This window comes from Podarcis filfolensis (genome assembly GCF_964270895.1).
Source record: "Podarcis filfolensis genome assembly, chromosome: 1".
Lineage (NCBI taxonomy): Eukaryota > Metazoa > Chordata > Lepidosauria > Squamata > Lacertidae > Podarcis > Podarcis filfolensis.
The window spans coordinates 38048556-38061672 of record NC_139604.1 but is presented as its reverse complement, the minus strand read 5'-3'; positions in this window follow the sequence as shown (position 1 = coordinate 38061672).

Below are 13117 nucleotides of genomic sequence, written 5' to 3'. Positions count from 1 at the left end.
GGAAAGACCCTGATGTTGGGAAAGATGGAGGGCACAAGGAGAAGGGGACGACAGAGGACGAGATGGTTGGACAGTGTTCTCCAAGCTACAGAAATGAGTTTGACCAAACTGCGGGAGGCAGTGGAAGACAGGAGTGCCTGGCGTGCTCTGGTCCATGGGGTCACGAAGAGTTGGACACGACTAAACGACTAAACAACAAATGGGTGGTGACCTCAGGACAGAGGGGGAAATGACATGGGGTAATTTTTCAAATGGGGCATCTAAAATTAGGACTCGTGTGTGAATTTGCTTTAAGTTCTGTTTACTATTGCATCTTAAGATTGCTGTAACCTGCTCCGAGACCTTATGGTGAAGGGAGGGTAAGAAATTGAAAAATAAGAATAAGGCCACTAATTGCTCACACAAAGTAGGCCCAATATAATGAGGGCTTAGGTGGAATCTAGACACGTATAAAAAAATGTTGTGAAAATGCTTTTTTAAAAAAAGTTATGAAAAATATATTGAATTTGCCATAGCTCACCATCGCCATCTAGTGTCACATTTGTATAATGCACTTTACAACATTTAATATGTTTTATTTGCAGCTGTATAGATAAGGTCTTCATTTCCCTCAACCTGGTGTTTATGCAAAACTCCCTTCAAAATAAGAAGACAGGAACCTGCCTCATACTGACTATTCCTCTATCTGGCTCAATATTGTCTTCACTGACTGACAGCAACTTTCCAAGGACAGAATGAGTCATTTCAAGAAGAGGAGATTATTAGTAGTATCAACTGGTGATTAGTAGTATCAATTTTTGTAGCACTTAGTAACAGTTGTCATCAGCCTCACATTATGCTAAAACTAGGGTGCACTTACTCCACTTTATTCTCATACCTCTAGTGGGTTAACTATGTCCAATATGGTATTCAGATTCAAGTCTCTAGATCCCCAAAGGTAGCAGGTCTCAGGTACATTATTAGAAACCTCTAGTGCCCTGATTGCAAAATCCAATTTATTTCTTGATTCTATTCCCCTCTCCTCTAGGCAACTATGCACACCAATTTATCTGCCTCTTCAACAGTTAATTGTCAGATCCCAATGATGCTAAATCAATTCATGCTTATTAAATAGGGTTTAAGACCGCATCTATAAATGAGGAGTGCTGTTGTTATGCAGCTTGCGTGCCTTTTTTTGTTATGGTTTCTTCATGGTCAATGGGGTTACGTATCTGCTGACTCTTGGATAAACTTTAAGGCATGCTTGAAAAAATAAGGCATCTACAAGCCTAGAGCAAAACTTCCCTTGCGTTGAATATTGTGATGAGAATACAGAGGAAAGTAAACAGCTGTTGTTCAGGGAAGGAACTAGATATGTTTCTAATTCTCAGGTCTGGCATGTTGGTCAACAATTGCCTAGCCCACCGTCTCTCCCTCATTCTACTCTCACCTATAAAGTGTGATTCTGCCTGAGACTCTCCCACAGGAGGCAGTGATGACCAACAACTTGGGTGGTTTTTAGAGTTGTTGTTGTTGTTGTTTAGTCGTTTAGTCGTGTCCGACTCTTTGTGACCCCATGGACCAGAGCACGCCAGGCACTCCTGTCTTCCACTGCTTCCCGCAGTTTGGTCAGACTCATGTCTGTAGCTTCGAGAACACTGTCCAGCCATCTCGTCCTCTGTCGTCCCCTCCTTCTTGTGCCCTCCATCTTTCCCAACATCAGGGTCTTTTCCAGGGAGTCTTCTCTTCTCGTGAGGTGGCCAAAGTACTGGAGTCTCAGCTTCAGGATCTGTCCTTCCAGTGAGCACTCAGGGCTGATTTCCTTAAGAATGGTGAGGTTTGATCTTCTTGCAGTCCATGGGACTCTCAAGAGTCTCCTCCATCACCATAATTCAAAAGCATCAATTCTTTGGCGATCAGCCTTCTTTATGGTCCAGCTCTCACTTCCATACATCACTACTGGGAAAACCATAGCTTTTACTATACGGACCTTTTTAAAGAGGATTGTATAAATTCATGGATGATAAAGTTTTCAATGGCTACTAGCTTCTAGCCATGAGGGCCATACTCTGCCCCCCACTCCCCGCTCTGAATACTTGCAGGTTTCTCACAGGGATCTATCTGGTTGGCCACTGTGACAACATTTGATCCAGCAGGTTCTTATATTTTTCATGTGGCCACATTCCTGCCCCATGCTCTCTATCTCTGCATCTGACGGAAGGCAGAGTCACCCATTGTTCATAATAGTGTGAGTAGGGTGTATGGGCATAGATAGGAGGCACATTTATTTTTAAAAAAGAGGAAGTACATCACTCCCAAATGAAAAAAATGACATTGGTTTGCATATAATTTGAATTGAATCTAGAAGCAGTTTGCTTATGAGTGGGAAAGGACTGCAGGGCTCTTTCCTTTTGCCCTGCTTCCAATGTCTCATGGCTTATGCCAGTTTTCCTGTGTTCTAGTGTTAATTCTTCAGAGAAGAGTCTTTTCTATGAATGCTGGCTCCCCACATGCTCTTACACGGTCTTAATCACACTTGTGTTGCAAGGTGGCCTGGAATTTAGTTGCAAACTGCCCTGGAATTTTCAGTGAATGGAGTGGCATGTAAATATATTAATAAAGAAAATAATAAAATAAAATACTCCCAGCCCCTTCTCACTCATGTTTCCCCCTTTTGTCTGAATAGGACTTGGGGGGTCTTCCAAATTGTATGGACTTCTTATGCATGTGAAACAAGCATTTTGCCTCCATTCTCTATAATACGCTGTACTGAAATTAAAATGCATGAGCAGGTTTCCAGAGTTTATGTACTATTTGTGTAACTGTTCTAATTTTCTATAACTAATCCCCATTGTAAACAAAGGGGGGAGGAGAATATGAGTAATCAGCAGCTTTCTTTTTCCTCCTCATTATCGCTTTACATGAGAGAGAAAAACCACTTTAAATATTTACAGTAACGTTTGTTCCTTCATCAGGAGAATGAGATGCCAGGCAGGTCAAGCTTTCAGATCTGCTTCTCAAGATATGGCCACTTCTGGGAGATTGACTCAATATGATCACAGAGTCAGCTGCCTCAGTAGATCTGCTCAGCTAAACTCTGATAAGATAGCTGATAAGGACTGTGTTTGGTGTTAAAAGGAGTGTGTTTGGATCGCTCTGTCCTGCTGAATATCATCCACCTTTGATATATATATATATATATATATATATATATATATATATATATATATATATATATATTGTCAGGGAACTGCCATCAGTGCCGGAGGGAGAGAGCAAAAGCCAGAGGGATTCCAGAGAGCGTCCAGGGATCGGGAGAAGCAGCCCATCTTCTGGGGAAGAGAATCAGCGTAGCACCAGTGGAGAAGGGGGGCAGATGGGGGAAGTGGCGAGGCAGTCCCATGACTCCTTGCCTGGGACCAGCGGGGAGAGTAGGGGTCCTCCGTTGCCTACGCCCTCCTTGCGCAGAAGGCTTTCACGCAGAGAGAGTAGTAGGAGACTAGGCGTCAAAGAGCTTCTTTGCTGGAAGAAGTTTAAGAAACGCCCACTGATGGATTCTGCCAGCGATTGAGTCAGCCACGGGTGAGTGGCTGTCCGGACAGAAAAGGTTCACTTTGGCAACCCAGCCAGGTGTTTGCACCCAGCCAGGGAGATAGGCACCTGCTTACGCACGAGCAACCCCTAGAACCATTACATATATATATATATAATGTCCAGTAGCACCTTAGACACCAACTAAGTTTGTTCTTGTTATAAGCTTTCGTGTGCATGCAGACTTGGGTTTGTTTATTTATACGCGTGCCACTGGGGTATGCTGCACCTATCTTTAAAAATCTCCTTCTTTCCTCTTGTGTTTCCTCTGCCTTCCTGGTCATGCTGTAAGCTCTCTTCTCTTAGTTCTTCATAGGTGCTGCTCTTTCCCCTTACTCCTTCTGGTTACCTTCACTTGTTTTTGGTGTGTTTCCTACTGGGCTCTCTGCTTGTTCCTCTTCCTCCTCTACTTCACACTCCCTCACACATTCACACCCACTTCCTGTTCTCCCTTCCAGTAGTCCATGCAGTCTTTCTCTTCTCTTTCACTGGTTTCCATGCACCTCTGCTCTCTCTGCTGCCATTCCTTTTGCTCCTGCTTCTTTTCCCATGTGTTCATCCATCCATCCACTCCTCTTTCCCTTTCTTGGAGGCTAGGACCCAAACCCAAGGCATCTCTCACCCTGCCTTTAGACTGTAGCGAGCTGAGTGGCACTGTGTCCTAAGCACATTCTCCCCACAACAGTTCAAATGATTCACCTTCTTGTTTGACCACTCAGCAATCCAAAGAGGAAGCCACCCTGCCCTTTCTCCACATTACATGAGGGCAGTGATCTGGCAACCATGAATCAGTGATGGGGAACCTGTTGTCCAAGAGCTGTTGGTGGACTCCAATATAGCCAGTGGTCAGGGGTGATGGACGTTGTAGTCCAACAACATCTGAAAAACCACAGAATCCCCATCCATGCAATTAATGAATTTAGGTTGGGAGGAGTCTCTACACCATGTCAATGTATTCACTGAATGCAGTCTAATGGTTTTTAAATTGTCCAAATTCACAACTTTCCCAGGGCAGTGTTAACACAGTATATTGGTTAGGAAATTGTGGCTGACCCAAGCAAATGGATGCAGTTGGCAACATTACCTTCCGTTGTTTGTTTGTTTTTTAATTCCAGATTTAGTGGTGGGGAAAGAAAAAACGAAAGGATTTTTATCAAGTCTCTGACTGCGCCTCATAGATTGAGGTTGTCGTAGTGCATCATAGCTTGCATTACACTACAGGATTTCTCCACATCATAAGAAGCCATATTTTGAGAAATGGCCTTGGAGTAATTATCTTTCTTCTCAATGCAGTTCAAATTCAGCACATTCATTCTAATGTAATAGGACTGTATAAACAGTAGGAACAAGGCTACTTGACATGAACACGATCATATGAATATAGCACCTGAATGGTTTCCCTTTCTTTGTCACTCTACTGTCCCAGATCAGTCCATTTAACAGGAGCTCTTAAATATAAATTTGTTAGCGTCTTAAGGCATGCCAGGCAAGATCACAGATCAACAGAATATAAACGGTATTGATTCAATATCTAAGCATTCAAAAACACAATTAACACAGGCCATCAACATTGCCTCCATGACCTCACTCTTCAGCACAGCATGATCTTGGATACGACTATCCGCAGCTGCGCCAAAACGCTACTTTCTGAAATAACACTATTGTCAACATGATGAACGACCAGTTCTATAATGTTAACCCAAGCAAAAATTCTAAGTGTGGCATAAGACATCAAAACATAATGATTATGTCACCCCTTTTATCTTACCAAGACCAGGGCAACAATATATAATTGAGCAGTTTTCCCTCCTTAGTCAATTTATCAAAGTTCAGTTTTCTTGGGTTTAAAAATTCTGCACCTGCTGTCTTACCGGAAAGGGATAGTGTTGTTTTCCCCCAGACCCTGTCTCCTCAGTTCATTCAAATCAAGTAACTCCTCCATAGGCAGATGCCTCCTTATTCAAGACCAGGATCTTTCTGCACTTGGGTGAAACAGACATAGGATTCAATGGTGCCAACCTCTCCCCTTCTTGCTGGTCATCCTTTGCTGACCATGCCACAAGGTACACACAGCATGTACCCTAGCACACTGGTCAATGCCCAGAATGAGAAATTTATGTGCACCTCCTATATATCCATCCAACCCATCTTCTCCTCTGCAGGCCACCAGCATGCAAGATTATTGGGCTAGTGCTTGAGCAAGTCATGATCTAAGACCAGGAAGGGTTAAATAGGTTTCCAGAGGCATTTCTGGGCCTCTCATCCTTTTTTTTTAAATAAATTTTTTATTAATTTTCCAACATATATTAAAACACAATACAACTTACAATATATAAACAAACAAACATATAAACACGTATAATTTCATAACCTCTTTCTCTTAAACCTTATTTCAACGACTTCCCCATACCTCCCTTTTCTGCATCCCTGTTTTAAACTTTTCCAGCAACCCCTAATTTCAATTACTTATAATTCACTTTCTTTAATCCTTTTTCTCTTACCCAATTATTTGTCACTGCAATTCTGTTTTACATTACCCATGACATTTTAGCACTCATTAATTTTACAACAGTTCTTAAGATAAACTTTAAATTTCTTCCAATCTTCTTCCACCGTCTCTTTTCCTTGGTCGCGGATTCTGCCAGTCATCTCAGCCAGTCCCATATAGTCTATCACCTTCGTCTGCCACTCTTCCAGCGTGGGTAGTTCTTGTGTCTTCCAATACTTTGCTAAAAGAACTCTTGCTGCTGTTGTAGCATACATAAAGAACGTCCTATCTTTCCTTGACACCAATTGGCCTACCATGCCCAGGAGAAAGGCCTCTGGTTTCTTATGGAAGGTACACTTAAGTACCTTCTTAATTTCATTATAGATCATTTCCCAGAAGACCTTGATCCTTGGGCACGTCCACCAAAGGTGGTAGAAAGTACCTTCAGTTTCATTACATTTCCAACATTTATTATTGGGCAAATGATAGATTTTTGCAAGCTTGACTGGGGTCATGTACCACCTGTAAATCATTTTCATAATATTCTCTCTTAAGGCATTACATGCCGTAAACTTTATACCGGTGGTCCATAACTGTTCCCAGTCAGCAAACATAATGTCATGACCAATGTCTTGTGCCCATTTAATCATAGCTGATTTAACCGTCTCATCCTGTGTATTCCATTTCAACAGCAAGTTGTACATTCTTGACAAGTTCTTAGTATTGGGTTCCAACAATTCTGTTTCTAATTTTGATCTCTCCACCTGAAAGCCAATCTCTCCACCTGAAAGCCAATCATTTCTGGGCCTCTCATACAATGCGATGGAGCTTCTCCACCCCCGTTGTTCAGCCCACTCACTGAGGTCCAGCCCTGAGGGCTTTCTGGCAGTTCCCTCACTGCAAGAAGTGAGGTTATAGGGAACCAAGCAGAGGGCCTTCTCGGTAGTGGCACCCGCCCTGTGGAATGCCCTCCCATCAGTTGTCAAGGAAATAAACAACTATCTGACTTTTAGAAGACATCTGAAGGCAACCCTGTTTAGGGAAGTTTTTGATGTTTGATGTTTTATCGTGTTTTTAATATTCTGTTGGGAGCTGCCCAGAGTGGCTGAGGAAACCCAGCCAGATGGCAGGATATAAATAATATATTATTATTATTATTAATCATGCTTTGGTTTGTGCACCTGAAGACTAGCTGAGAAGAACAAGGAAGGAAGGTAGGTGTACTATGAGCCCTATGTTGATCGCTGCAGCCATGTTGCATCATGGTAAAAGGTTATAAGATCATCTTTCTGGGTTTTGTTTTTTTCATTTAGAAACAATCCTATTCTGAAGTTCAATGCACCTTAGTAGAGTCATAGATTGATCTATAATAAATGGTGTCACTATTGTATAGGTAAAGCCATCACAATCTACTACTAATCAGAGACTACTAATAATACAATTGACATTTCGGTTCCTTTGCCATGTAAATGAACCCTAAACATTAGCAACACATTTGAAAAAAGGAATGCCCCTATTAAGCCATGTGAAGGGGGAAGAAGCTAAAAAAAAAAAGGCACATATAATCAAGTGTTCAGTGATACAGACCAAAAAACACCAACCCAACACCAAACACTCTCTTATGAGCAACAGCTGCAAAGCTTAAGGAAGGGCAAAACTAATTATTCAGATCAATTCACAACACCTCCCACTTTCAAATCCCACACAAAGTAAACAGCCTGTACAACAGAGTGAACTACGTGTTTGTCAAGTTATGCCAGGCGTTTGGAACTCTAACCCATTTAGAGATACATTTAGAGATCCTGAATATTCGCTTTTCCTGCTGATATGTTACTCTTTCAAGATCAGTCACCAGTCTAGGTCTGTGTTTAATTTTGTCTTACTTTTCTTTTCATTATCATCATTATCATAAGTGTACCATGATGACCTTATGCATTTTGGCTCTTTTACTATATATTTTGAAAAGTGGTTTGTTCGTCTGTTCTCTATGCATTCAAACGCCTACTGAGATGCCATTGTCAAAGTTGGTATTTTCCTGAGATAAAGGAGCATTTTTTTTCTACATTCGGATACCATCAAACTCCATTTTGAAACAAGATGGTAGGTCAAAACATTCCAAACTATACCAGCTTGAACAGCTCTGGAGACAACACCATCAAATCTGGCACAATTGTTTCCCAGGTTGTGAAACAGGTTTTGGGCTATCTTTGGAATTTGTTGGATCCCATTTTGAACCAAGGTGCACCTTTGTAGTCTCAATGTGCAGAAGAAACCATGATGTTGGGTGGAGAGTTTGAATTTGTTAAGTTAAGGGGAAGATTCTGGGGCAAGCTGGGCCAGCACAAAAGGAACAAGCTCCTCTTGAACTGGAATGGAGCCAGACTACATTTTCGCTTGAATTCAAAATGATGATAGAGCAGTTTTAAAACTGATTGGAGGGAGGGAAGCCGACAGGACCTGAGGAGGGTCCAGTTCATTCCCCATGGGATGAAGGTGATAAAGGCACTGTTAGTGGCCAGAATGGATGGGGGGTTGCCTGCTCTTGAAGGATCGAGTGTACAGCTTGGGGGTCCTTCTGGGTCCACTGCTGTCACTTGAGGCTCAGGTGACCTCAGTGGCATGGCTGGTGGTCCAGCTGTGCCCCTATATGGACAGAGGTAGCCAAACTTCTGCCATCTATACTTTGGTAACCTCTAGATTAAATAACTGCAACACACTATACATGGGACTGTCTCTGAAGATGGTTTGGAAACTGAAGCTGGTGAAGAATTTGGCAGCCAGGCTGCTCACTGGGGCAGGGTGGTTTGAGCATATAACACTGATCCTGGCACTGGCTACAAATTAGATTCCGGGCCCAATTCAAAGTGCTGGCTTTGACCTATAAATCCATAAATGGCTCAGGATTGCAATACCTCAAGAACCGCCTTTCCCCATATGAACCAACCTGTACCCTGCATGTGCCTCCTTCATGAGATATGGAGGACAGCAACATGAGAATGAGCCTTTTCTGCAGTGGCTCCCCACTTGTGGAATGCTCTCCCCAGGGAAGTTTGCCTGGCTGCTTCATTACATATCATTAGGTGCAGGCACAAGCATTCTTCTCCTCCCAGGCCTTTGGCTAATTAAACAATCGATTGCCTTTCTTGAGAGTCCTATGGACTGCAAGAAGATCAAACCTCTCCATTCTTAAGGAAATCAGCCCTGAGTGCTCACTAGAAGGACAGATCCTGAAGCTGAAGTATTGGAATACTTTGGCCACCTCATGAGAAGAGAAGACTCCCTGGAAAAGACCCTGATGTTAGCAAGGATTGAGGGCACAAGGAGAAGGGGGCGACAGAGGACGAGATGGTTGGACAGTGTTCTTGAAGCTACTAACATGAGCTTGACCAAACTGCAGGAGGCAGTGGAAGACAGAAGTGCCTGGCGTGCTCTGGTCCATTGGGTCATGAAGAGTCGGACACGACTAAACAACAACATGGCCTTTTAAACTGGGGCAGGGTAATTGTTTTTGTTTGTCAATACGGTATGTATTTTTGTGTTTTTATATTTTAAACTGGATAATATAGAAATTTAATAAATAATAAATCAATAACAATACAAATTCCCATCCTACCCTTGCAAGGATGCTATTTGCTATGTTGGCCTTTTTTAATATAAAAAAAGCAATTGAGTACGTTTAAATGAGTCCAGTTGCAAATCTTATCTGTGACACTTCTGTGCAACCTAAGAATATGACATAAATTCTTCATGGGACAGCAAGAGGCAATTTATGAAGCTGGATTAAACACCATGACCGAACACATTAAATATGCAAAGAAACAAAAAACACAATATGCCAAAGAATAACCCGCTGAGGTTTCACAACAAAGGAATATGAAATTCTGAAATGCTCCTTGAGGAAATACTAATCAAACATAGTTTACTAGTTCAGATATTCCCCTGCCATAAATTGAAATAGTTTAACAGATGCAAAATTGTGATTACTTAACTAGATGTTTTTGAAGATCTGTTGCTGGTTGCCAGTGAGGCACTTTCTCTTACCATATTTGCCTTTGAGAAATGTTTTAAATGAAGTTTAATTTTATTGTGGTTTTTTGTGATTTTTATATAAAGTGCTCAAGTGGCTGAGTTATGTGCAATGCTTATGCCTGGTTTAGTTGGCAGTGAGACCCGGACTTCCGGGTTGGCGCCTCCGGCAATGGCGGAGCTCCTCCGATCGGGAGGAACTTGCTCCGTGAAAGGCAGGGTCTGACCGCCACGGCGAAGGCGGAGACCCTCTGAAATCACAAGCGGGAGAAGCTTGTGAACTTGGGATTCGGCTGGCACCTTCTGCGCCTCCCCTACTCGCAGGGAAACCCTGTTTTGGGGATCCGGAGCGACGTGGGGTGAGTGGCACGGTGCTTTGAATCGACTGCTTCTTTTGGGACATGGACCTGGGTCTGGAGGAGATTGGAGTTCTGGGGGCTTTTGGATTTGGAGGAATTTTGAAATCTGTCATGATACACCTTATAGACCTTAGTTTCAACTATGGAAATTTGGCTGACCTGTCCAGAAGGAACAAAAGCATTGTTAGGTTGGAGTCTTCCTGAGATCTGCTCTTTGGCAGATCAGAATATGAAGAAGACCTGCAGAAGGGACCTGGAAAAGAGTTAAGAGCCTCGGACATAAGATCTCCAGGTTGATGGACTATATGGAATTGACGGAAAGGACTGCCAGAATCCGAAACCAGGGAGAGGAGATGGTGGAAGAAGATTGGAAAAGTTAAAATTTATATATAGAAATACTGTAAATTATTGAGTGATAGAAAAATGGTGGAAAGAAATTTTATGGCCTTAGTAGAAATGTTATAAGGAGTTAAGTATATATAAGCATTATAGTTTTAATGAAAAATAAGGTTAAAAAATATGTTAAGATATTTATAATATGATAGAAAATAGAGAAAGATGGAAAGGGTTTGCTGAAACAATTAATAGAACTGGAATACAAAAGGGGAGGTGAGAGGAAGTCGAGGAAACAAGGGAATGAAAGATAGAGTATGGAAAAGGTGTGATTTATGTTTTTAAATGGTTTTTGTTTTGTTTTGTTTAGGGTTAGGGTGGGTTAGGGTTTTGTTTAGCTTAGTTTAATGTGTTTAGGTTGTGTTTTGTATTGTTTATATATTGTATTGTATTGTTTCTTTTCTTTTTGTTTTTTCTCTTTTGTCTTTTTTCCTTTTCTTTTCCTTTTCTGTAATCTTTAAAAGTAATAAATATTATTTTAAAAAAAATAGTTGGCAGTGAGACCCATGTATACAATGGAGCTTATTCACAAAGATGTGCCGACAGGATAAGTAAGGATTGCACAGTAAATCATCTAGTGCTAAATATTATGCACACTTACCAGGGAATAAGTCTCACTGAACTAAGTAAAACACTTTTCCAAGAGTAAGGTCAGGTTAAAATTCTGTGCTCACTTATTAGGCAGTAAGGCCCATGCAATCCATTAGGATTTATTTTGGGAGATGCGAGAATCTGTCAGTTTCACTTCCTCTCAGTGGGTAATTGGAAGGGGGGAAGTCTACCAAAAGTATTTTGGTGTGAATTATGCCCTGCCCCATATATTCATTGAAGGCAATTTTGCTTAATACCTACATATTTTTACAAAGCAATCTGCTCTGTTATAATGCAGTTGTGTACATAATTTTTGCTAATACATGCATTTTAATGTGCAGTTTACCCTAATGCATTTTTATACACATTACTTGGCTGGAGAACTGCATTGCGTGGACAGGCAGAGTCCCCCAGATCCTGGGCAGCCTCCCCCGTCATGTGGAATAATGACTCAAGACAACGTGCTATGGGATTAAATTGGCCACAACTTTATTATATTTCAGATGTGGGTAGACCTTGGCTCAGGCATTGGGCATTATCCCTCCCCAGTCTCCAGCTGGGGACCTAGGGAACATCAGGGTTATCCAAGTGTGTGGGGGGAATGGGCCGGCTCTGGAGAACATATGTTCAAGCAGAGATAGCCGCCCCCCTTATGCCGCCGTCGCAAGGGAGAGCAATGACGACCTCTCGGCGCACGGTCAAAGCCTCCCCTCAGAAACCCCTTTAACGGGGAACCCTGGTATCGCCGCTGCAAAGAGGAAGATAGACTAAAGGATTCCGTCCAAGGCCTGATACCGCCAAAGTTGTGACGTTTTGCTACGGGAAAGGCGAAAGCTGCCAATGCAGGGGAATTCCTTTCCGGCCCTTTAACAGCGACCTTGACGTAGCAGCGCCTGCATACCTGTGAAGAAAAGTTAACCTGCAAAATAAGACTTAACTGAGGGTGGGTAGGGTGGGAGAAGCTCTGGAGCCAAGTGAGGATTCCCAGATAAGATCCTCCCTCTATTGTGTGGGCAGGTAGTCCCTCCCCTACCTGGCCTGGTCTCCTTGACAACGCTTCCCCCAGGCGGGATTGGACAACTGACTGAGGTAGGCGGAGACCTCCAGGTATGCCACCTGAGGGAAGGTGAAGCTAAGCCTGTGTTGTTGGAGCCGCTCCAGATCCAGGGGCTGCGTGCGTCCACGCAAAGGTTGCCCCCCATTTTATGTGGGGAGCGGTCATTGCAAAATCTGGAGAAGTGCAAATTTCAAAGGGTGGCTGGGTTTCAGTTCAGGTATTGTTTCACAAAAGGTGAAATGAGCCGGTTCACCTTCAAAGGTGAACTGAATCAAATTTCTCCCCATACCTAATTTGATAAAGCATCGATAGGATTTGGTTGCATATCATAGAATTGTAGTGTTGGAAGGGACCACAAGGGTCATCTAGTCCAACCCCCCACCGAATGCTGGAATAACAGAATCTGCCTTATTCCAGACAATACAATGTGGATTGTCCTTCTAGCAGAGTATGCTCTCCTCTCATTGCCAATGGTTCTTTGTCAGAGAATGTTACTATCCATTACTTATTGCCTGATCCTTTTAACTAGAGCAGGTATGGGGGAAATTTGTTCCCCCAGAAGTTGCTGGTCTACAATTGCCATCAGCCCCAGCAAGCATGATCATGAGCTGTGGTTCAGCAATGCCTGGAGGG